This window comes from Crocodylus siamensis, chromosome 1 (assembly GCF_052110815.1).
Source record: "Crocodylus siamensis isolate JL-2025a chromosome 1, ASM5211081v1, whole genome shotgun sequence".
Lineage (NCBI taxonomy): Eukaryota > Metazoa > Chordata > Crocodylia > Crocodylidae > Crocodylus > Crocodylus siamensis.
Window position 1 is genome coordinate 170,461,694 of NC_143395.1, and position 26,059 is coordinate 170,487,752.

At 48.5% G+C, this 26,059-nt stretch overlaps 1 long non-coding RNA gene across 1 annotated transcript in view; it reads right to left on the minus strand.

The window, feature by feature from the left end:
• Positions 1 to 26,059, minus strand: part of LOC149873652 (uncharacterized) — a 78,519-nt gene that overhangs the window by 18,223 nt on the left and 34,237 nt on the right. Inside the window, exon 4 of the long non-coding RNA XR_016439875.1 lies at positions 19,102 to 19,477. This is a non-coding gene — a long non-coding RNA (uncharacterized LOC149873652). The remainder of the gene's footprint in view (positions 1 to 19,101; positions 19,478 to 26,059) is intronic.

Below are 26,059 nucleotides of genomic sequence, written 5' to 3' on the forward strand. Positions count from 1 at the left end.
GAAAAAGGGACAGGCAGCCCCCGCAGGCAAGAGCCAGGGGCTCCGTCTGCATGGACCCTGGAACCATGGGCTCCATCTGGGTGGCCGTCTCTGAGGTGCCCGATGGGGGGGCCACAGAGCCCGAGGGGACCCTCGGGGTGCGACGCGTGCCCATCCGTGTCATGCCTCTGGTAGGCTCGCTACGGCTGGGACTGACTACTCTGCGGGGTTCGCAGGCAGGGTCTTGTGCCCTCCCATGCCCTCTCCTGCGTGAACTCCATGCTAACTCAAGCGCCTGTTTACGCAGCCTGTTCACGCGGGTCCGGTTGCGTGGCTCCCTGGGGGGCTGGGCCAAGTAGGGGCCTGGGCAGGGGCTTTATATGGCCATAGAAGCCTATGTTTTACATTGTGGTGGAAGGGAGCAGGGAGGGAAGGGGGGTGGCAGGGCAGATCAATGCCCCACAGCAAGAGAGGGATTGAGGCTGGGGCTGGGGCAAGCGCTGCCCAGACAGGGTAGGGGGGAGACGTGGGACTCAAGGAGGGGGTGGGGTGGCTCCCATAGCTGCGCCCTGTTGGTCTGAGAGGGCACAGGGACCTGTGCCCCCAGATCTGCATGGGGTGATGCAACAGGGAACCCTAGCCCTGTTACTAAGAGACAGGGTGGTCCCTTTAAATCCTGAACCTTCCAGTCACAGCTGGCCAGTCAAGTAGGGGTTAAGGCTCAAGCCCTGCCAGCTGGTCAGGTGACAGGAAGAGGAAGGCCAGGAGCCTACAAATCTCGAGTGGAGAAGGCTAGAGGGACAGCAGAGATGTGGACTCCCAATGACTGTGGTGCCACAGCCACAGTCTCTTTTGGAAGAATACGCCATGCTGTAAGCCAGAAGCATGATCATCTAAAGTAAGCAGGCATGTTGCCTCTCTTATTTCTTTATTATCATTTTTCCATTATATGGCCATAGAAACCTATGTTTTACATTGGATGTTAATAACCAGAGGATCGGGCTGAGGCTATTTGGGGAAGGAGGAGGCCTCATCGGGCGCCCACTGCAGTGTGAGGACCCCAGCATCAGAGAGGGCACAGTGTTTGGGGGTGAGCAGACCCCAGCACCAGAGAGGGAGCAGGAACCCGAGGGAGTTTTTTGAGAGCTAGAGCCTTGGAGTCAAGCCCCAACTAGTGAGTTTTTTTGACTAGCTAGAGAGAGAAGAGGTAAGCCCACAGCGGCTGAGACCCCAACATAAAGAGGAATTTATAAATACCATCTGCGAGGCTTGAGTTGCGGTGTAGGAGAGGAACAGAGCCACAGATAGAGCGCCCCTAGCATTGGGGCAAGAAATGGGCAGCCTCCCACCTAATTAAGTTCATATTAAGATGTGGTAGGCGAGAAGGCAGGTGGTTGGCCCAAGAACCAGTGGGTGGAGCCGTCAGTAGACAGGCCCCATGCAAGCCCCCTGTTACAGATCGGCAGGGCAAGGGCTGCACTATGCTGTGCTCTGGGTGGGCATGGTGGCATTGAGAGTGCCCTGCCACCACTCACCCAGCCAGGGTGGGGGAGTATGGGATGCAGGCAGGGCTTCCTCCAGGCAGGTGCAGAGGCACTGGGAGTGGGAGCTGTGCCCTCCCACTGCTGGACTGCCTCAGACAAGCAGCGCACAGTGGCAGGAGCCACCCCGGCTGTCCTGCGCTTTCCAGATGAGCCGTGGCTTCAGCGGGCCCTACTCCAGCTGGGCGAGCAGTGGTGGGGCATGGTGGAGTGTTTGTCCCCGGATCTGCATGGAGCGACCAGGGCTGGGGCTGCACCAAGCTGTGCTCCAGGCAGGCAATGGGAGCTATGGGGAATTTTAGGGCAGCTGCAGCCCTCCCCATAGCTCCCACTCTCCTGTCTGCCCTACGTAGAACTGGGGGCACATGACCCCACCATACCCTACCACTGCTGCCATTCGCCCAGCCAGGGAGGGGTTGTGTGAATCTGCAGCTCATCCAGAAAGCATGGGGAGGCCAGGGTGGCTCCCACCGCTGCACACCAATTGTCCAATGCACCACAGCAGCTGCATCGTGCACCCCTCACCCCAGCTGGGCGAGCGGCAGAAGGGGAGAGCCCCCTCTCCTAGCACCTTCTGCCTGGAGCATAGCTCTGGCCCCTCCTACCCTACACAGATAGGGGGGCACACATCCTCCCTGTGCCCTTCTGGACCAGCAGCACACAGCAGCGGAAGCCGCGCCCCCCTGGCTCGGCTGGGCAGCTTGCTTCAGCCCCATGTCCCTTTCCTCCCCCCTCCCTCCCACTGCAACAGACTTACCAGCTGGATGCAGCTGTGTTGAGTGTCATAAAGACAAAACCCACATTGGAACCTCGAAACACGGTGTCAATTTACAAATATCATAAATGCTGTTCGTCATAACTTGAGAAGTCGTAAGTCAAGGACTGCCTGTTGTTTCCTAGTGTATTATGGAATTTCCTGTCTTCCTACACACAGTACCTACACATACAACTGTTCTCCAACCTCATCTCTTACAATCTACCAGTTCTGTACATGTTCCTATTTCCCATGCAAGCCTACCTCACTACTTAATATAAGAAACTTGTGAGTATTGCAGATATATAACATTTTCACTCATTCAATCAGTTCACATATTACTATTAGTAGGAAAACCTGCCATATGTTTTTATGGTGAGCATGTTAATCTGAAAGCTGACCTTCACGGTATTGTCACTGGTTATGCTCAAAGCTGACTTTGTGAGTAGTGTTTTCAATGGTGGTGTCAAAAACGTTCAATAATTAAAGTTACTATCACATATGTATATTTTTGTTCTTTCCTTGTAATAAAAGAAGTCTCTTCAAAAGCAGAAAAGAAAAAAATTAATTGATCTGACATTTGAGCTGTGGAGAAATACTTTAAGGAATACTGTTTAAAAAAAAAAAAAGAACTTTGGAGCTCCAAAAAATTAAAATGAGAAATTTAACTAAGCAAATACAGGCATGTCCTCTCAGTTTTTGCCTTTTTGTGGACACAGGTTTTGGATGCTTTTCAACATATATGACATAACAAGGTTTTAATTATAGAATTTGATAAAATCGCAGAATTAACCTTATTGTGTGCATGTGTGAAAGAGAGAGAGAGAAAGATTCATTGTCATTCTGACTTCTTTGGAGTATTTGTTAGGGCATTGTGGAAACCTGGTGAAGCACATAGTGCTGGTTCTTGCTCATTTCCATTAGGGCTAGGATCAGACATTCAAAAAGCCAGAGCCTGAATTGATTCAATTTTTGCAGGTTAGTCTAACCTGCCTAGATTGAGCCAATTTGCAAGTGAATGGACATTTGGCAAATGCAGGCACATGCCTGCAGTGGCTCAGGCCAGAAACTGGGAAGAGCTAGAGCTGCCCTCAGCTGCAGGAGAGCTGTGCTGAGGAGTAGAAGGGGAGGACATGCCCAGCCCCATCCCTAGCAGTAGCCTCAAGTAAACTGGCCAGGGAAGACATTTAATCCCCACTCCCTGTCCCACTGGCACGGACCTGAGCCAGGGTCTGCCTGGCACTCCCCCATCACTGCTGCAGCAGCAGAGGCACAGGCAGATTGAGGCAAAGGAGCCATGGAGGGGGTTTATTCTGTCCCCAGAGGACTGCCAATTTCTCCCTGTGTGGGGCAAGCAATGGGATAAGCTCCTTCCCTGCCCACTCTGCCAGATGCCAGAGGGAGGAGGGAAATAACCCCTGTCCCTGTCCCCTTGCCTAAGGGGGCCATGCTGGCCAGTCTCTGGCCATGCCCCTGCCTCTGCTATTGGAGCAGCAAGAGAGGACTGACCATGGGGGGGCACCAGCCCTTCTCATGGTTTCCTGGGAGTGTAAACCTCTTCTCAGTGGGGGGCTGTGCTGTGGGGAGGGGCTGGGTAGACCAGGGCAAGCAAAGCTGCCAGAGGCTACACGGTATGAGTGGTGGCACTGGGGCTTGGAGAGATGGCCATAGCCCCCCGCAAGGCACCCTTAGTGCACCACCACTGCTCACCTCACAGAGTCTGCGGCAGCTTTGAATTCCCCACAGCACAACCCCCCCACTGGGAAGATGCTTGCACTCCACAAGAAACCCTGAAACGGGCTGCTGCCCCCATCACCATCCCTGCCCCCTTGCTACTCCACTGGCTGGGGTGACGTGACAGCCATAGGCTGGCTGGCATGGCCCCCTTAGTTAAGGGGGCATGGAGGGGTTATTCCCCCCCTCCCTCCAGCATCCGGTGGAGGGGGCAGAGGAGCTTATTCGGCCACTCGTCCCATGCAATGAGCAGCAGCGGCAGCATTCAGGGCTGGCAGGCTGCAGTCCCCTGGGAGCAGAGGGGGGAATAAACCCTCTTTCTGCCACCCCTGCCTCAGGGGGCCATGCTGGCTGGCATGTGGCCATGCCCCCACCCCTGCAGCAGTGAGGGGGGAGTACTAGGTGGACCCCAGCCCAGGTCCATGCCAGTGGGACATGGAGGGGGGAATTAAACACCCTCCCTGGCCAGTTCACTTGAGGCTACTGCCATAGCTGGCCATGGCCCCACTGCTGGAGCAGTAAGCAGGGAAACACCTGACAGGGGCTGTTTTGCCCTGCCTGGCAGACCCTAGCTGGGGCCTGTGATGATGGCACAGGCAAGGGAGGAGGGAATAAAGCTCTTCCCTGCCCCCTTTACCTTAGAGGGGCCAGTATCTGGCCACACCCCTACCCTCCCCTGCTCTGGCTAGGGAGCAGCGGGGCAGGACCAGCCCTGCTCTGCTGGAGCAGAGAGCACAGCCCCCACCCAATGCTGCAGAGCATGCCAGGATGCTGGGGGACTCTGGTTTAAGTTAAACCAGGAAGGGATCTGGGACAGAAGTTGCAAAAACTGGTTTGAGCACAATCAGTTAAGTCTGACACTACATTCAACCAGGTTTATCTTAAACAAGTTTTGGCCATTTTGAAACTCGTTTATGTGCACTGAACTTCTGTTACAGGTTTAAACCAATTTCTGACCTCATAAGCCAGTTTATGTGTAACTTCTGTCCCTAGCCTAGAAGATATCCAAAGATTGCAGGCGTTGATTAATATTACTTTTCCATATAAGCACTTGCTGCAGCTGCCACTGAAATCATCCCTCAGTGGGAGGGCAGGTGTAATATGAGACAATTTCGGCATCAAAATGTTGTTGAAAATGAAAAGTTTGGGAGAGCCCATACTCTGGTGGTGGACTAAAGCCTTGAAGGACAGAAACCCTTATTATGAAAGTGAAAGGAAATTTGTCCCTTAGTTATAATTGATAGAAGCCAGAGATGTGTAGGGATCTTCCTAAATTATGGTGAGTGAAAAGGATTTTCGCTGGCCACTCACAGCACATCAACCCAATTTTATCGTCTTTTTCAATGGAAGCCCACTCCTCGCAGCTGATTGGCCAACGGGGCTGTCTGTAATGTGGCCCCACCCTTCACTGGTGATTGGTGGAGTGAAGCTGGGCCATGCAACAGACACTTTCTCAACCAATCAGCAGTGAGGAGTGAGGGAGGGGGGAAACAACCAGCATCTTGGCTCCTCCCCTTCACACCAGCAGTTCCCCCCACAGAGGGCTGTGAGGCGAAGCTACAATGGCCATGTGGACGACTGGCTCCCACTGGGGAGTCAGCATTTTATTTTTATTAAGTTTTTTTATTATTATTATTTTGTGGATTTCACAGACAATGCCCAATTTTGCAGACAATGCCTAATTTGCAGTTTCCATGACATCTGCAAAATCACAAATTAAGTAGGTCCCTTAAGATGTGGTTTTGCTTGGCCTGGATTTTGAAAATTAATGTCCTGGATTATATAGGTGAAGGCTATTTGTCTGGCAATCATGTTATTTTTGAAACATTTGTGCTTTAAACTATTTTGATCATTCATATTTTTAAAATCTAGCTCAAAGGAGAGAGCTTTTTCAGAATAAGTTTATGACTTTACTTCCTGAATCCCAGTAAAATCAAATGTATTTTTGGCCCTAATATTTTGAATTAATTTTTTGGTGCCATACATTTCCTTTGGAATAAAAACGGCTTGTTTACAAAAATCTTATTTACACAGATCAAACCTTCAAGAGGCAGTCTGGCTCAACCCCTTTTCAGCCTTGTCTCAGTCCACCAACTGTTTTTTAAGCTACCAAGGAAGTCACTGCTCTTCACTCTATTGATAGTGATGTCCCTTTTGGTTATATAAATAAATAAAACAAGACAGGTGTAGGAAACAAGATCACTCCATCATTTCCCTGTGATCTCATAAAAGGGATGGAGGAGAAAACAAACATTTATAGGGAGAGAAGTCCCCCCACCCCTCTGTAATGGCCACAATAAATATGTTTGATGAAAAATAAATGTGAGGAGAAGACATGCACACCTGATGTTTGAAAAAAGCTTGCTCATGCCTAATACATAGGAAAAGGTGTTCAGGAGCTGTTCATCCACGTTAAAAATATTACGCCTGTAATCCTGCCAAGGACAGTGAGACCTATGGTGGTTGACTGAGTAAGTGCTGGCTGCTCAAGTTAAAGTGCCATTGGGGCAGCTATAATTTAAACACCCAATTTTTCCCAACATGTCAAAAACCATTTTTTTTAGAGAAGCAGGTGTGATCCTCATCTAATGTAAATGGGTCTTGCTCACTGAAGTCAACAGAACTATACTCACTAACCCCAGCTGAGGATATGGTCCACTGTGTATATCTTTGAATGTTTTTATCAGTTCCTCACTTTTAATGTTCTCTGATACTTTCTGTGGGTTATTAAACTGAATACAGATTCAGCTCAATTTTGAATTAGATTGTATTGGTACTGGCACTTTTTTAAAATTCAAACTCTCTATCGATTCAAAATATGCAGATAAGTCACAACGGGAAGGACTGTGCCCTTAGTCTGCATCAGATTTTATTGTGATTAGACAAAATTTATGCCAATCTCAACACTCATCCTGAAACTAGACTAGTATTTCAGATCAGGAACCAACTTAGAAGAGAAACTGACCACATGGATATAAAGTCATGGGATTTGTAGCTTAGGCTGATCTGGCCTGTTTATTAATGATAAATTTATGGTTTCAATTTTGGTTTTGTTGATCTTGTTTTGGGTGTTTGGTTTTTTTGTTTGGTTTTGTTTTGCAAGTGCAAACTAAGTTCATGATGATAAAGCCAAAGGCTTTATCAGGTTCTGCCAGAGAACAGCTGCAGCTGGGCTGACAGTGGCTGCCATTCTTCATCCCAATCTGCCTAAGTACTAACATTCAAGAAGGCTGAGGCAGAAGTGCTCTAAGGTCACAGACAGAAGTGACAATTTTCACCTGGTCTGGCCCCAGAAAGTGATTTACAGCCGTGACCAAACAGAAGTGCATGGCTACAGACCACTTTAAAATAGCCCAATCCTGTAAAAATCTGAATCCTCATTGAATGAGGGTTCAAATGAATGTGCTCCAAAACAGAATGTGTTCTGTAACTTGTGTCTGTGGAGCTCCAAGTTTGTTGCTGCTTTCAGAACTGGAGGGGAGAAAGGGAGAGGAGGGAATTTGGTCTTGGGTTTTTTCAGCTGGCACTGGAGGTTGGGGCGGGTGGATTGGAGCCCCTCTGAGGTATGTGGGGGGCTCCAATCCATACGCCCTACCCGCCAGCACCATCTGGGGAACCCCAAGAATAAGTTGCCTCTGCTTCCTCTCCCTGCTCTCATTCTAAAAACGGCATCCGGGCTGGGAGGGAAGAGTGGCATTGCTACAGAGACTGGGCTGCAGGCTCTCAGGAAGCAGCTGAAATCCTCAGCTCCTGGACCCAACAGTGAACTTCTTTTGGATCCCAGGGATTGTTGCAAGTCATAACACTTCTTGCAAAGAGTTCTGAGTTGCAATAGGGAGCTTCACTTTTGTCTGCAACCTAAGCACCTAAGGTTAGGTCAGGAGCAAGCAAAACACGTTAGCCATTATGTGGGGGTGGGGGCTTAAAGCCTGCCTGCCTGGTCTGAGCCTAGTAGGTAGGGAGGTTCTCACATGCCTCTCAGCTTGCCCTGTGGGCTCCCTAGGACACTGAAGACTCTCAAACTGAGCCAAATGGGCAATCCACCCCTGACTGATTGGTGGGGACATCACAGCCATCCACTTCGACCAGATGTGGCAGCAGCTCATCATGGTATGCACCCTCATGCCCATGAGCCATCAGCCAACTGTCCCACTCATGTCCATCCAGCACACCCTGCCAGACACCTGGGGCATGTGTCCTAGATACCTGTATCCCCCACCCCCCCAGTGTTGGTGGCCCAGCCCCACACAGAGGCAGGCTATCCAAATCTGTAAAGCCCTAGCTGAGTAGCTCCTCCCCCATGTGGACCAGGAAGCCACCTCAGGTGAGTGGGGCTGGAAGACTTCAAGTGGCCCCACCCTAGCACTGAGTCATGGGTCTCCAGTCCTGGCGCCTCTTGCCTTGTCTCATGGGCACCACTGCCCAGAACCCAGGCTGGCCAGGCTCCATTTCCCTTCCCTTCTCCCCCTCCCCATCCTTCCCCCCCCTCCACCAAGGGCACACACAAGGGCTATGCAGGAAATGTAGCCTTAGGAAGAGACATGTCTCTTTTAATCAAATGTTGAAGCTGCCAAACTTTCAGTGTGTTTGTTAAACAAAAACTGTGCAACATTGCCTACTTCAGAACTTGGAACCGTCTTCTCAGTTAATATTGAAAGAGTGGGGAAGAACCCTGGCTGCACCAGCCATTATGGTATTTGGGAGGGGAGGGGGGTGGCTAGATCCAGGGACTCAACTTAAACATGAAAAGTTGGTCTGCAGGGGGATGCCACATGAGAAACTGTCACCCCCCGGTTTAATTAAATGTTGCAGCTGCCAAAGTTTTTCTTGTGCATAATAAACAAAAACTGGAATGTTGCCTGCTCTGGAATTTGGACCCTAGCCCAGGGGCTGCCTATCTTCGCACAGGCTGCGCTGTTCCCATACAGTGGGACTTGGGTCTGGAGTGGACAGGCTCCGTGGGCTGGTGAACTTCTCCCGCCCATTCAGAGTACTCCTGCACCCTTCCAGGACTGGCCTGGGACCTTTTGGGGACCGTGAACTTATGCCAGCAACTGCCAGGGGTAGAGAGCTGGGCCTGGAAGGTGGGCTGAGTCAATACCGGCCCTGGCAGTGGGTCTTGGGCAGCCTGGTCTCCCTTGCCTTCCCCAGTCCTTCCCGCTGGAGTGGACGTCACCAGATGCCTCCCTGGCTCCTTGGACCACAGGTCAGGGGCTCTCATATACCATAACTCCTGTCCTGGGGCTCCCCTGCACCCTAGCATTCCCAATGAATGCACAATGTGGAGCATTCCTCCACAGCTACCATCCAGCCCCCAACTTCCTGCTTTTGTGGGATTCTCAGGCATGTCACCCCTAGAGCAGGGTTCTCTATGGAAAGAAGGAGGTGGGTAGCAGCCTGCCTCACCACTCCTGTCCAGGAGGTCTCCCTATGGGAGGCAGCACTGACATCATTCAGGGGTGTCATAGATGGATCCCAAACAGTCTGTGCATAGGCTCCTTATCCTGGCACTGTGACTCAGCTACACAGCGGTGAGGGTGGCCTCCCCTCAATAAATCGGTATCATCAGTTTTCTACATGGACAATAGTTGAGCCAAAAGCACACTGAATATCAGAATAGGCAACTATATCTTTCCCCACAAGCATACCCCAACTTACCAAGGAGTCACATTAAACCATTCCCTTACCTATAAACATGACATTCAGAAGGTCATCAGTAAAGTCTCTGCCTTAAGACATTTAGTCAGCACGACATGGTGTGCCAACTTCAAAGCGTTCAGAACTACCACACTTGCAATGGTGCATCTACTGGTGCAATCTGCACCAGCAGACTACTGTGCTCCTGTATGGTCTAGAAGTTGTCACACTAAAAAGCTCAACATTGTACTTAACAGTGTGCAGAGACTCATAACAGGCTGCACAGCTTACATATACACACATGTATTCCCTGCACTCTTGGGTATTAGACCAAGTGACATAAGAAGACAAACCCTAAATGATCCCCTGCTGCCAGGTTTCTGGGCCTGTGGAGAGCCCGGTAGGCTGGGTAGTGTGGCCTTGTGTGTTGCACTAAATTTAGATAAGGGGTGGGGTGAATGGAAATGAAATGATCATTCAGAGTAATCTTGTCTGAAATTTATTCCTACAGCATTTTATACCAACATCAAAGGAATCCCCCTTTAGGCACAACCTTGACAGAGGAGCCTGGGTCAAGCTGAACAGACTGAGATCTGGATACAAACATTTCAAAACAACACTATACAAGATAAGCATCTTGGACAGCCCCCTGTGTGAATGCCATGTCCAGCTATCAGCACAGCACTTAATCAAAGTCTTCACAAATGCCCAGATGGGGTAGGTGGAATCTGCACACTGAGTAATAATACCAGACAGTGGGCACGTCACAAGATGCTACTGCGCAGTCATTACTGCGCATTTATTTAGTACTTGTATTAGCAGGTGAGCTAATAGCTCAGGTGAAATAATTAGGTGATGCTGTTGCACAGTAGCCTAATAATACTGCACAGTAGTGTATTAGCCCTGACTGTGCTGTGTCATGCTACTGCACAGAATTTTTTGGCTACAGCATAGTCAGCATCTTGTGTAGACACACCCACAGAGTCATAGCTGACCAAAGGGAATGTGGGGGTCTGGGGGTTGGAAACAGGGACTTCATTGACTCTTGTCAGTGGCAGCCCAAGGGTGGGGCCAGCCTGGTGTATGGGCAGACCACACAAGCTCTGGCTGAAGCTAGAACAGTGCCCTGGGAGTGAGGGTGCACAGGATGCCACAAAGCCCACTAGGCTGCTGGCAGATGTTCATTACAGCGCTTTAACCTGCATCACTGAAGTCTGATACCACATTCATCCAGGGTTATCTTAGGGTGGGATCTGCCATTTTTACAGTGCTCTAGATGCCCTGATTGTCTTTTTGGGTATGGTTGTAGAACAGAGACAGGCAATTATAGAATGGCCTGGTGGGCCGCATCTGGCCCGCGGGCCACATTTTGCCCTCCTCTGTTGTAGAGTGCTTTCTGCACACCTACGGCACAGTAACTGTAAGTTCTGCACTTGGCCTCCAAGTTTCCCCAGTCACCCACCCCTAATTATGCTAGTGATAAAAAGGTCAGATGTGGGCAGCGTATCTTACAGGACTTGAAACAAGAATTATAGTAAATACATGCCGGAGAGAGAGAGAGAGGAAGGCACTAGTTCAAAAGGCAGACGTACCCAGATATACGAAGGATCAAGAAACACAAAATGGGACTATATATTATGGAGCCAGGCCTGCAAAGTTCTATCTTTTGAAAACAAGAGACTTGAAACTGTTGAAATCTGCTGTTTTAGCCTGCTCTGGTGATTCAGTTTTTAAATTCTGGTCCCTATTTGGCTTTAGGATTCTCAATGACACTATCCTAAGAAAAGCTGTTAGGATTTTGATTCAGATCTCTCTCTAATTTATCTATGTGTTGTAGATAAACATATGTTATAAAGATGTATTGGATTTTTTTTTTTAACCAGCGAAACTCAGTAAACTAATACAAGTGAGTCCTAGTGACAAAAACAAAATGGTTGAGGGAACCTTGAAGGTATACTGAACTGGCCATTTAAAATAGAGAGTGTTCATTATGCAAGTTTCACTATTTGCATGTATTAACACATCCATATATTCTGTTTCTTATCATCCTGGTGACTGGTGGTTACAGGATACATTTAGTTCAGGAATTCAAAATGACAGGCCAAGTTATATTGATGCATTTTGAATCATATTGCACAATTTGTATTAAACTAAAAAGGAAGTCACTGAAATTATTATTGTCAAATAGAATTGGTTGAATTCTGAGGTTCTTGCTCCATTTTTTACTTATTCCTTACTCAGACAAACTCCTACTGAAAGGGCTCAAGGATGTGGCCTATTGTTAGGATGGAAAAAGAGTGCATGTTTAATCTAGAGGGGAAGTCCTAAAATTTCCATTTCAACTATGTCCACAAACCACTATAAAAACTATAGGAGGAGAGGTGAGGCTAAATGATTGCACAATTTCTCTGCCCAGTGGAACAGGCACAGGTACAAACCCTAACGCTTCCAAACTCTCCACTCCCCATGGATCTCGGGTGTTGAACATGACTGTCTGTCTGGGCTTTCTGGCTCTGTAGCTCAAAACTGGCAGCTGCCCCAACACACATACCTCAAGGGACAGTTCTACACTGGAACTTAGAGCAATGTCAAAAGCTAATTCTTCCTAGGCAGTATTACCTGCTGAGTGTAAATGGAGGTGACAAACAGCCCCATGAATGCCGCATGCCCCCGGAGGGTGGGCAGGTAAGGTGAGCTCCTGCAGGCGGCAGTGGCAGTGGCGCTGTTGGTGGTGGGAGCATGGCAGAGGCAAGTGGGGAGCTGCCGCAGGCAGCTACAGCGCTGTCAGCGGTGGAGGTAGCAAGTGGCAGCAGCAGCCAGTGGCGATTGCGGACCGCCCACAGATACTGCCAGCAGTGCCGGCAGCAGGGGGGAGTGGGGCAAGCAGTTAATGCTCGCAGGTGCCACTGACAGTGTTGGCTGTGCCTTTTCACAGAGGGTGCACCGCCACGCTCAGAGAGTGCACATGCACTCGCATGCACCCCCTGTGCATTGCCAATGTACAGCCCCACCCATGCCCCCAACTCCCATTGTCAATGTCCCTTCGCCATTTGCTTTTCTGGAATGGGAGATAACTGTCCATGGAGTCTGGTGAAACTCATTTATCTATGTCCCAAAACACCTCATTACTTTCTTCTATATGAGAGAAGTATTATGTGTGTCTAGAGGGTATCTTCTGTATGCAGATTGAGGGGATACAATTTCTCCCCTTATTATTTAATCAAATCAAAGCAAGTGTCTCAACTAATCTTGTAAGCAAAATATAAAAGTTTCCTGGTCCTTATAATAGTTGATACTAATAATAAAGGTTTCACATTATCTATCTTGTCCACGTTTAAGCGTGTCTTCTGCATACTTCTGTAAGGACACTAATACAAAACTTAGTTGCATCAAGTGTGTTTAGATACCAGCTTTAAATTTTAAAAAAATTAAAAGCTTAAAAATATATCAATACTGTATGAAGATTACATTATTTGGAACAGGAATAAATATGTTGGTGCAGAGTCAAAAAGTATTTACCCAGCAACTTTCCATGGGTGATAAATGGTCTTTGCTAAAACATGGTTTCTACAGTGTATTTTAGGAAGATGTAAAGTCTTCTGATTCATATTATGAAAGTGTCACAAAGTTGAAATTTCTTTGTTAGCTCTGTGGAGGAAGAAGATTAGTACCTGATCTGGGAAGTCTTTCACATCAGCAAGCTTCAGATTAGACTCTTAGTTTTTGAAGAGCCATATATTTTACTTGGCTGCTTTTGGCTGCTTTTGGTGCATGACCAGCAGAACAGAATTTCTACCAGGACTTTATAGGGATAGTCTCATTGAAGTACTCAGACTCAGATTTGGGAGATCTGTGTTCCTTTCCGGCCTTTTGCCTTAGGCAAGTCACATAGGAAAGGATTTCAGAAACACAAATAACTTCCATTTGTATCTTTAGAAATCTCTTCCTTAACCTCTCTGTCTTTTGCTCACCCACCTTCCCCCCCGTACTTTATGAAATCAAAATAGTATCAGTTGCCTATTGCCTAAAGATACTGGTGCTTGTGAGATAATACAGTGATATAATATTGCTTTATGGCATGAGATACTTGGGGATGTTCCAGCTTTGAACAGGAGATTGGATTAGATGACCTCCTGAAGTCCCTTCCAACCCTAATTTTCTATAATTCTATGATTCTTTTGGCTGTACGGTAAAGTGTGCAGTTTACACTGTGGACAGTTTTCAGACCCAGTCTGGAGGAGACTTTGCTTTTTAGATACAGCTGTGTGGGATGGTGAGAAGAGCCCCAAGGGGTAACTGTGTCTCAGAGGATCATGATTCCTCCATTGCCCCAAGAAATAAAGAATTTGTTCCATGTGGCTATTGGGTATATCATGGTCTACCTCTCAACACTTGGGTTGTTTCAGTTCTGCTGGCTGGACTCTGGTCCATCCATTCCATCCAATGCCCATTTACCCAGCAGTTAATAATAGCTGCCCAGAGCCTGTATGGGAAAGCTACTCAAAAGACTGGGAAAGCTACTCAAAGGATAGAGCACTAGTATCCTTTCTATAGCACCGTGTGGACATATTGTGGCAGCCATAATGTGGCTTTGACTGCTTACCCAAATGCCATACCCCCATGAGTCTCTCCCCTTTTGTGCTTTTGTATTTATGAAGTGTCCTGTTCTGGTTGCCTATCTTAGAATGTGCTTCCTAGTCCGTAGCCCTTGAATCATCATCACAGTAAGTGCAATTTGTATTATGAGGCAAATTTGTACTCTTACCCAACTTAACTGGAGTGATTTTGCTATACTAGAAGACTGATATATGGATAAGTGCAAGGATGCACACTCTCTGTAAAATGTAGAGTCCTGTCCCATAAAACAGGGTAAGTAATGAGCTAGCAGGGTGAAAAGAATCCAAGGGGTGACTGCTTCATAGGTACTCTTTTATTTCTGCTTGCTCATGTACCTGCAGGGGTCCTGTTTCACCAGTCTACTTCAGACACTGAATCAGACTCAAATGTATTACTGGAGAAATGTGTTTTTCCATTATATAAACTGCCATACCCAGTGTTGTATTGTGCAGATCCAAGAGTGAAATCAGGCCCTTGATTAGTGTACTTTATACCAAAATATCCTTTGATGAATAGAATTTGAATCTGCAGTCTAACTATGGCACAGTCTTGATTTTGTATATTTATCATTTTTATATTATTATAATTATTTTATTGTCTAGGTCAGGGGTAAGCAACCTATGTATGGCCCATGGGCTGAATCCAACCTGCAAAGAGACTGGATTTGGCCTGTGAAGTTCCGGTCTAGTTTGCAGCATCCAGAATTGAGGCCCCCAGATATTTTTCTTGCTGTTGTTGGTATAATTCCTTCCCACCTCATCTAGAAAGGTGCAGAGTATCTAGTCACTGGTATACATTATAAGGCAAAGTCAAAAATCCTAGTCACTGATTCAAGGAAACCTGCCACATATTTAATGTGAGTAAAGATAGCAGGATCAGGCCCAAAGCAATGATTTTATCTCCTAAGTTATTTATTTGGCTGGTTTTTTTCCTAGTGTCCCAAATCAGTTTCTATGTTATGGGAGTAAAACATAGATTAGCTTTACTTCCATAACTTCCTTGTTTTTAAGTACCAGTATTAGTTATCAAAAACTTAAGGAGCATACATTGAGGCTAATACTTCTTGTGACCATTAGTTTAGTTCATTTTTAGGAGATTTTGAATTGTAAAAAATCTTTAAGTATTAGGCCTGTGTGAATAAGGAAGTATTCGATTCGGATTTGGATTCGGCTGATTTGGAGGACAGTGACTCAATTCAGAGATTCAGATCACTGTCCTGAATCGATTTGGCCAAACTGACTTTGGAAAATTCAGCGCTGATTCAGAGAGATTTTGTGATTCAGATCGACCAAGGAGAGGCAAGCACAGCCGGGAGGCTGCAGGTTCTCCCATGGCTCCTCTAGTTGTGCCTGCCTCTCCCCAGGTGAGGGGAGACACAGAAGAAGCCCCCATGGCTGCCCTGCCCAGCCCCAACTCTCACCTGGCCCCAGTCTAGTCCCAGGATTTAAAAAAAAAAAAAGCCCCACACTCACCAGCTCCAGCAGCAATGACTGGGGCCTCTGGGGGCTCATGGCAGAGCCTCCCTATGTAGCACAGGGCAGTGGGGGTGGCAGCAGGGATGAGCCCCCCACCTGGCAGCTGCCCCATGGCACAGGTGCAGTGCTGCTAAGCAAGGCACTGAATGCTCTCTGGGAGCTGGAGCCACTGGGGCTGAGTGGTGCTGGCCTCCAGCTGACTGCTGGAGCCGCCCCAGCTCCCACACAGCATGTGGTGCCCTGCCTAGCCACCCTACACCTGTGCCATGGGTCAACTGCTGCATGGGTGCCAAGCTGGAGGGTGATCCCCACTGCTTCCCACTGCCCCATGCTGTGGGGGGGGGCTCTGCCATGAGCCCTCAGAGGCCCCAAGCATCATTGCCAGAGCTGGCAGGTGTGGGGCTATTTTTTTTTTTAAGTGCCAGGAGGCTAGGGCCAGGTCGGGCAGAGAATGAGGCCAGGCAGCCATGGGGGCTTCTCCCACAGCTCCTCCAGCTGTGCCTGCCTCTGCCTTGGCAAGAGGAGCTGCGGGAGCTCTGCCCTGCTGCTGCTTGCCCAGCTGGTGCAGGGGGGGCGATGTAGGCATGGTTCACTCTGGGCAACAGCAGGGTATAGCCCCCACTCCCAGCACTGCTGTGCCTGCATCAGCACTGGGAATAGGGGTTCTTCCCTGCTGTCACTTGGCAGCCAGCACAGGAGGAGAGACCACAGCCAGAGACTGCCAGAGCTGAGGATCCTGAAGATCCCAACTGGACCAGGAGTGGGGCCAGAGCCCAGGAGGGGCTCAAGGTCCAGGAGGGACCACAACTGGAGACAGAACCCAAGGTGGAGCAAGTTGGGCTAGGGAGCCCAGAGGGGACAAAGTTTGAAGAAGGGACCACAGCTGGGGACTGCCAGAGCCAGGATGATCTTAATTGGCCCAAGAGTGGGTTCAGGGCCCAGGAGGTACCACTTCCAAAGACCAACAGGGTTCAGGACCCACAATCATGGAATCTAGAGCCTAGAAGTCAAGTCTGATACTGTGAGCCTGGGCTAAAAGGCCCAGTGAGAGCAGAAGGGGAGGAGACCAATAAGGCCAAGATCCCTGTAAGGCAAGTGATGGTACAGTACCACCCATGAGCCATGGGGCATGGTGTAGGGATGGATGGGACTATGCAATGATCCCTGAAGGCTACAGGTGCCCTGGAGGGGCACAGACAGGCCAAGAGGGCCTATTGAGCTTAAGGGCCAAACCAATACAAGTGGGGTCTGGGAGAGACTCAGTGATGATTTACTGGACTAAATCTCACTCTAAAGCCCATTGGCAGCCTCCCTTACCTAATCCTCAATAAGAGCAAGGTGTGGCAGGTGAGCAATCAAGGGAGGGCTACAGTAGAGACTGAGCTGGGCAGGAGCTACATAGCCACCAGAGGGTGTCACGGCTGCACCTGGGGCCTTGTCCTGCTGCACTTACCAACAAAGTGAACCCAAACAAAGGGAAAACAGTACCATAAGCCTACCATAGTATCTTTAATTTTAAAACTATGCAAATGACAACCCCATGATAGTGGTGTAAGGAGAACTACACATTTCTCCATGCGATTGCAGAGAAAGTTCTAATGGTCCGTTGGTTTTCATTGTCAAGTACCCCAATATTAGTTCTCCCTTTATCAGAAACCCTAAACAGTGCTGTCACAGAGCCTGCACCTGAAAGCAGAAAACAGCTCGGGAGAGACCCCTAGTGGCAAAAATGGGGGAGGCTCAGCTGCCAGTTGCCTGGGCAGCCAGAGTAACAGGTGCTGGTTGCCAGAACAACTGCTGGGGAGCCAGCTGACAGGAAGGGGCAGGGCCTGGTCCATATAAGCCCAGGCAGGAGGCCAGGAGGGCAGTTCCCCTCTGGCAACCAAGGAAGGAGGAGCTCAGCCAGTACAGACAGAGGGGACAACTTTGACTGTGTAAGCATCCCCTGGGTGCTGCTGGGGTTGGAATATTTCCCAGTAGGGATTGAATGTTGTTTGGCCAAATGGGTTAGCTTTTTACGTTATAGCCCAGGGGCTTTGCGTTTTTGTGTTCGTTGTTTCAACCGGAGGACTGGGTGAGGCTATTAGGGGTTGGAGGAGGCCTCATAGGGGCTCCACAGTAGCTTGGGGACTCCAGCGCCAGAGAGGGCGCAGCATTTGGGGGTACATGGACCACAGTCCCAAAAAGGGGAGCGAAGAATCGGAGGCCAGGTAAGGCTGAAGCCGCCTGAGCCTGGAAGGGGGTTCGAGGAGGAGATTTGGGGCCAGGTACAGCTACGGCCACTTGAGCCCCAGAGAGAGGGCAGCATGAGGAGTCTCAAGGCAAGAAGGCAGCAACTGATGAGTGCCAGTTGCGAGAGATAAGGCAGAACACCTGTGTGGCGCAGCTTACAAGAAACGAGCCAGAGCACTGGTGAAGCGCAGGCTGTGAGGCAAGTCGGGCGTTGGTGGTGTGCAGGTTGCGAGAGTGGAACAGACCTGAACAACGTCAGGTACATCTGCGAGGCTTGGGCTGTGGTGTAAGGGGAGGAAAGGAGCCGCAGATTGTGCCCCAGGCATCAAGACAGAAAATGGGCAGCCTCCCACTTGATTAATATCCTCTAATCAAGCAAGGAACAACAACGCATGGTAGGCAAGAAAGCGGGCGGTTGGCCCATAATTGGTGTTGTGGGGTCACTAGTGGATGGACCCCAAAGAAGCACACCTGTCACAAGTGCTCTGACCTTTGTCAGCAATGCACAAATGTAGATAAATTCAATATGATTTTCTTTAAGTCTCAAACATATAACTATCAAGCAAAGATGTAAAATGCAGTTAAGGGTACTTTATATGTTGTGATATACAAATTGCTGAAAAATAACAGGTGCAGGTACTCAGATTCTCCAGCACTCTTGACATATTCTGAAAATTTCAAAACACAGGTGGCCTTCTTGTACTTATTGGTGACCTACAGTTTATGATTATGGAATTACAGCTTAGAATAGTGAAAAAAAATGTAAATTTGCAGAAGTTATTTATCTGCAAGCAATTCTGTCTCCATCTTTTTACCCACAAGCACAAAAGTGACCATTATGATTTTATTTTTATTTCTGAAAGTAGATATGTAATTTTTAAAAATAAATTTTAGCATTCAGAAATTGGATGGGAAGATCTAAAAGATTAATCTGCTGTACCATACTGGGAGTGTGGTTCACTTAAACCAAAGCCTTTTACAAGGGCATAAAAATTGTTTTGATTGCTTTCTTACTGTGAAAAAAAAAGAAATGTTAGACTCATCAAAATGTCCCACATTTTGCTTAGAAATAAAGATTCAGTTAAAAATTTTCAGTTAGTTTTATAGAAAAAAAAAAAAGAAATAGAAATACCTGAAAATTTTATAGCAGCCTTTTCCTTCTAGGATTTTTTTTCAGTTTCATATCCAACTTCATGTATGCATCATGAAAAGGTGGCATGCTCAAACTGAAGTGAGCACTGAATATAGTGATTCACCGTACTCTTTTGGTTGCCTTGCCTTTCTTTCCTTTTGGAAAACTGTATTATTAGGCTTGGTTAAAAAAGCAAAAGGCAAACCAAGTCTTGAGGTCTTGTTTAGTACAGGTTTCTGAAGACGACTTCATAAAACCAGGAAGTAGAAAGCCATTCCAAAGTGATTTGTAAGAAGTATATGTTCTTTCACAGAGAAACCTTCATTTGGGTCATTTGGATTTCTCTTTTTCCCCAGAAGCGGCTAGTCAAAATTGTCTGCATGCAACAGAAAGATAAAAATTTCAATTAGGTTGAGTGCTGTCATAAGCAGACTACATGAGAAGGCTTGAGATAATATGCATTACATATTGATGTCTATCAGCACTGAGAACATAGCCATGTTTTATTCCTTGCCCCTTTTGTAGGTTTGGCAGCAATGGCACCCAATAAAGGCCTAATCGTATTAATTTATGCCCCTATCAATTATGCATTCAGATTCCACCGATAGCTTGTCAGTTTTTATTCACTATTTTCTGAAAAATACGCCTATTACAGTTACTGAGCAAATGGGAGAACTGTCAGAAACTGAGATTTAAAGAATATTACTTAAAAGGGGTGGGTTTCTTTAATTTATAAATCTGATAATATATGTCATGCATTTGTTAGTTTTAAAACAGGTGACAGTGCAGGGACAGATGTCACATTAAGGACTTTCTGGAGACAAGGGTAGAAGTAGTCTTAAAAAGCACTGTGATTTAATTCAACTCTTCTTGAAAGCAAAGTATTCTGTGTTTGGTAGATGTAGTAAAAATGTATCAGCTTTGTTAGTTTAATATTAAGTTGGGTCTTTCAAATGATGTGCCTCAGTGAAATACTTAAATTAATCACTTTCAAGCTCATACCAATCTTTTTTGGTGTAAGGGATGTTTATATACCATTCTATCTTAGTCTGTTAATAAGTTATCACTAAATACTAAATTCTCACTACATTATGCATCTACATTTAGGGGTCATGGAAGTGGTAAACAGAGTGTAATAGAGGAAGCATATAAAGTATGTTAATTTTGGCATTTAGTTATTTCTGTTGGACACCTCACCACAACTACTCTGCTGGTCATTTGAAAGTATCTTCATGGCCCTCTGTGTTGCAGGGTCAGTTCCCACTCATTATGCATCCATCAAATTTGCACTGAATTGAGGGAGGTAGAATTTGGATGGGGGGGTTGTGATGTTCAAGGATTGCAGAATCAAGTTTTTAGTATGTGGTGTAATGGTATGAGGGGCCCGATCCTGCTGGAACTGATGATGATAAATGCCAAAGTCTTCAGAAACAGCTACTGACACTGGGAGTCTCAGTTCTTGGGTGTCCCAAACCAGGCATCCAGAGTCAGAAGCAACTTTTGAATATTTGACTAACAATTTATTTTGGCTTCAAAGAGTTTGATGCAACATGAGAGCATAGCCACTGTAACAGGTGCCCCTAACCCCCTGTTACTTTTAAGGGAGAAAGAGACAGCTAACTGAGGGCCAGCAGTCAGGATTAAGCAGACATGGGCTAAAAGAAATACTGTATTTCACAGTGTATAATTCAGACTTTGAAGCCCAATTTTGGGGTCTTAAAAATTGAATTCAATGTATACACAGTGCCTCATTTAAAAAAAAAAAATAGGGCACAGGGCTGGTCTCAGTGCTTGGGTCGCACGACCACCACTCAGGGAATGAGGCTGTGCTACCCAAGCACCAAGCTGAGAGCCATCCCCTGCAAACTCGGCATTCAGCAGCACCACTCGCAGCAGAGAGAGTCAGGCTTGGTGCTTAGGTGTTGTGCCCCATCTCCTGTGAGCCTAGTTCTGTTTGTAGGGGCCGGGGACAGAGATGGGGCCAGGCTTGGTGCTCAGCTGGTGCAGCCCCATGCACTGTAAGCAACACTGGTGTGGCTCAGGTAGCACCACTCGCAGGGGTTGGGGCTGCCCCAGCTGAGCCCAACCCCGTCGCCTGTGAGCAGAGCTGGGCTCAGCACCACTACACAAGGATGGGGCCAGGCTTGATGCTTGGCATTCAGCTAGGGATGCACTGCTTGCAGGGGATGGGGAAGGGAAGTCGACAGGGACAAGCTTAGTACTCGATTGGCACAGCCCCGTCCCCTAAGAGTGACGCCATCAGTACCACTCACAGGGGATAGGACCACACCAGGGAAGTGCAGAGCCCCGCCCCAATTTATACACCATGCCTATGAAAATCCTTACCTTTCAAATCAGAAAGCTGGGGGTCAACCTATATACCATGTCAGCCTGTACATCATGAAATACAGTAACTCCAAAGCTACAGAAAAAGTTCAGTCTGCTACCTGGAATGAGATGGGAAAGAAGATCATGCAAGAGGGCTGGGCTTCAGACAGTGGTTTAAAGAGCAGATGCAGCAGAGCTGATTAAGGTGCTGATATACAGCTGAGTAATCTCTGCCCCTGCAAGTACAGCTGAACAGTATAACTAAGTGGCTATAAGACAATGAAGAGGGCACCATGCAGGGAGGCTAGCTTGCAAGACAGTCCAGAGTGCCTGATAATGGAAGATGCTGGACACAGAGCTGTGAGCCTGCTCATAAAGACAGACTGAAAAAAGGCAAGTTTGTAGATTGACCTCTCTAGTTGTAGAAACCTCTCTACCGGGCCCTGAGAAACCAGAATGAAGCGACTGGAAGTGGGTGGAGAGAGTAAGTATATGGGCTTGGCTCCAGGGCCAGAGAGCCAGTCTGAACTCCCCAGACTTTGAAACTACTAGGCTGGGGCCAAGAGCCCAGAGTGTTGAGACGAGACCAAGGGCCCTGAGGGATCAGGAGGGTCCTCTGGTGAGACCAAGTGGGAGTAAGTGGGGTAGAAGTAACTTGGCTGATGCAGGGGCCATGGTTACCCTTTGAGATGAGTCCTGTCATAGGTACCTCCAAGTTACTTGCCATAATACCTAACTTTTAGGTTCTTGAAATGGAATCCAGAACCTAAAATAAAACACCAGTCTCAATACCAGTGGTTGTCAACCTTTTTGGACTTGAGGCACCCCTTGGAAAGTGCTAGCTCTTAGTTTACACTCATTTTTTTTACTATAGAAAAATAGAACAATTTTTTTTGCTGCAAAGGACTCAGAAAGACCATGACAGGCCACCGTGTGTTAACACTATGAATTCCTAGTTGAAATCTCTGGATTGTGACAGGGGACTGTCTTGTGGCTGGCTGAATTGTTGGCCCACCCACCTGTCTAGGGCAGTCCACCTACCTGCCTTGGCTTTGATGCAACTTTGGGAACAGTTGTTTATAAGATGGGAGGCTGCCCGTTTTACTGTCCAATGCCAAGGGCATAATACATGGCTCTGTAATGTGCCTACACTATGACCCATGCCTTGCAAATGGCATCATTATGTGGCTTCAGCCCCGCAGTGGACCTCATTCGATGCTCATCTGACATTCAGACCCCACCTGGATCCCTCCTTCTCAGGCAGTCTACTCCCCACTCTCATACTAGGCTGCCAGCCTCCCTGAATCTTCTCCCTCTCCAGCACAGCCCCCCTCTGAGACCTTTGACCATACAGGCCCTGACCTCACCTTCAGGCCAGTCAGAACCCCAGGCCCCTGGCTCTGGCCATCCCTCATGGTGGGCGCTCTGACGCTTTAACCATTCTGGCCCTGGCCCTGGCCCTGGCCCCAGCATTGGCCAGGCAGGATGACTCCGGTTAGGTTATTGAGCCGCTTGCCCTCATTCTCCCCTATGGGTCTGCCTTCCAGGCCCCTCCAAACACAGTTGATCACTAAGGCTGGCCTATGCAGTCCTTCAGGCCCACTCATGCTGATCCTACTCTACACAGCCTTCTCACTTGATCACTCTACTGATTTCTCACATGCCCTCACTGGGACCACTACTCCACCCCCTCACTGGGGCTCTCACCCTTATGACCCTTGAGTCCCAGGCCTGATAACATGTCTAGACCCCTCACCTGTCCCCTCTACAGGATAATCCACCAGGTCATGGGAGCTGAGGCTATACAGTGCCCCATATTCACCTAGAGAGGCACTGGTGTGGCATTTCCTGGAGACTGCTCCACCACAGGCAGCCCCACCACACCATCCTACCCCAGCACAGTCTGGTTTTAGGTCACTCCCCAGGACCAGAAACCTCCTCCATCCCCATAGTTCCTACCCTTGACCTCCAGGTGTTCTGGGAGCCATAGCTCTGGCTGAGAAATGTTGTCTCTCTGGCTCCCTGCAGCAACTGCCAGCTCAGCTCTGAGGGTCAGTGTTTATACTGAGGCTGCCCAGCCCCATCCTCCAATCCAGGAGCCCTCTTGCAGTCATGTGACCACCCTGTTAGGCTGCACCACCCCTGCTGGCTGTTCCACAGGCTGCTCCAACCTCTTCAAGTTGCAGGCAAGTGTGTTGGGGGAAAGGGGAGAGTGCTGATCAAGGCCCCCATGGTGAGGGAGGGAGTGGGGCAGGAGCAGGGGCAGGAGCTGGGGTGAATGGGTGGTGGGATGGTCAGTGCCCAGACAGATCATCTGGGGGCAAAAGAGCAGCTCCCCTCCATTGCGCACACCCTGGGGGGAGGCATGTGAGGTACGTACCTCCTGGATCTGTGCATGGACCAGAGGCAGACTGCCCACTGCATACTAGGCTCTGCACCCCACTGCCTCAGGAGCCTCACACAATGCTATGTGCCTTCTGAATGCTGGCTGCACTGCATCCTCTGCCTACCTGGTGGTGGAAGGCACATGGCATCCTGCATAGCTCCAGAGGCAGAGGCAGTGGGGTGCAGAGCCTGGAGCCCAGTGGGCAACCAGGCTCTGCCTTGTGCACAAATCAAGGGGACATGTGCCCGCCTTGCCTTCCCTGACATGAACACAGCAGTGGGAGCACCCCCATGCCCTGCATAGGACACCATGTGCCTTCCACCATCGGGCAAGCAGGGGACTCTGTACAGTCAGCACATGGCAGGCACATGGCATCCTGCGTTGCTTCAGAGGGAACAGCAGTGGGGTGAAGCAGGCAGCCTGCTGGTCCCTGGGGTTTTTCTCCCCTCAGACTGGCTCACCCCATCCCCATGGCAAGGCCATCACAAAAGGACATGGCCACTCCTGGTCTTTCCAGGGGCACAGGATGGGGAAGTGCTCCCACTACTGTGTGCACCCCAGAGCAGGCATGGGGGGCATGTGCCCCCCAGATCTGTGCACAGGGCAGACACAGAATGCCCGCTGCATGCTGGGCTCTGCACCCCACTGCTACTGCCTCTGGAGCCACACAGGATAGCATGTGCCTTCTGCTGCTGGGCAGGCAGGGGATGCAATACAGCCAGTGTGTGGCAGGCACATAGTGTCCCATGCAGCTCTGGGGGCAGTGGAAGCAGGGTGCAGACCCCACACACAGTGAGTAGCCTACCTCTACCCCATGAACAAATCTGGGGGGTTTGTGGAAATCCCCTGGAAAGACTGGGAGGGGCCACATCCTTTTGTGGCAGCCCTGCCATGGGGATGGGTTGGGCTGGCCCAAATGGAGAAAACCCACAGGGAGCAGTGGGCTGCCCACTGCACTCTGCCCCACTGCTGTTGCTTCCAGAACTGCACTGGACACCATGTGCCTGCTGTGCAGGCCCTACGAGGAGAGGCTAAGGGACCTGAACCTGTTTGGCTTCCACAAGAGAAGGCTGAGGGGGGATCTAGTGGCCTGTTACAAACTAGTCGGGGGGACCAGCAGGCATTGGGGGAGTCCCTGTTCCCCCAAGCACTACCAGGAGTGACTAGAAATAACGGTCACAAGCTGGCAGAAGGTAGATTCAGACTAGACATCAGGAGGTGCTACTTCAGTGTCGGGGCAGTTAGGATCTGGAACCAACTTCCAAGAGAAGTGGTGCTGGCTCCTACCCTGGGGGTCTTTAAGAGAAAGATAGATGAACACCTTGCCAGGGTCATTTGACCCCAGTACTCTTTCCTGTCATAGCAGGGGGTCGAACTTGATGATCTGCTCAGGTCCCTTCTAACCCTACCAACTATGAAACTATGAAAACTTGATCTGCCCCCCCCCACCCCTTCCCTCTCCCCCAATCCCCTCTGTCTCCACAGACTTACCTGCTGGGCTCTCTGTGTATCTGTGCACATGTGTCTGTCACTTCCAAGCCACAGCCCCCCCCCAGCCCTGCTGCTGCCCGTCATTCCTGACCCACAGTACCCTGCATCCTGCCTGGGTGTGAGGGGACCCCTCCTCTCCAGCCTCCAAATCTCACACCCACAGCACCTCACCAGACATCCAAATACTGTGCTCTGTCAGGCAAGCTCACTCTTCCCACTAAATATCCCCAAAAGCATCTCTGGATGGGTAAGCTTATACTGTCTTTTTCTAATTTACAATTGTTTTATATGGCTACAGTAACTGATAAAGCAATGTTTTATGATTACTAAAGATTTTGATGATGTTTTAATACATAGTCTGTTAGCTGGCCTTGGATTTTCTCCCAGTCCACCGAAGAATTGGTAGCAGCCAAGCAGCAGACTACTCTGAGTTCCCTTCATCCTAAGATATGATACAAACTGATAGATATGGATATGGATATAGATATGGATATAGATATATAAAATACAAAATCTCTACAGACACACAAATAAACTACAGGAACTTGAATTTATAAATGACACAGAAAAGAAAAATGCACAACTAGGCTAATAATACTGGTTAACAATCAAAGGTAAACAACCCAACATTCACAGATTTGACTACAACATACTATAATTCACATTGGTAATACAGCACTTCAAATACATAGGTACAACTAAGCATCAGGATGACAATAAAATGCCTTTTGCAGTCTCCCCAGTGATCAGCAG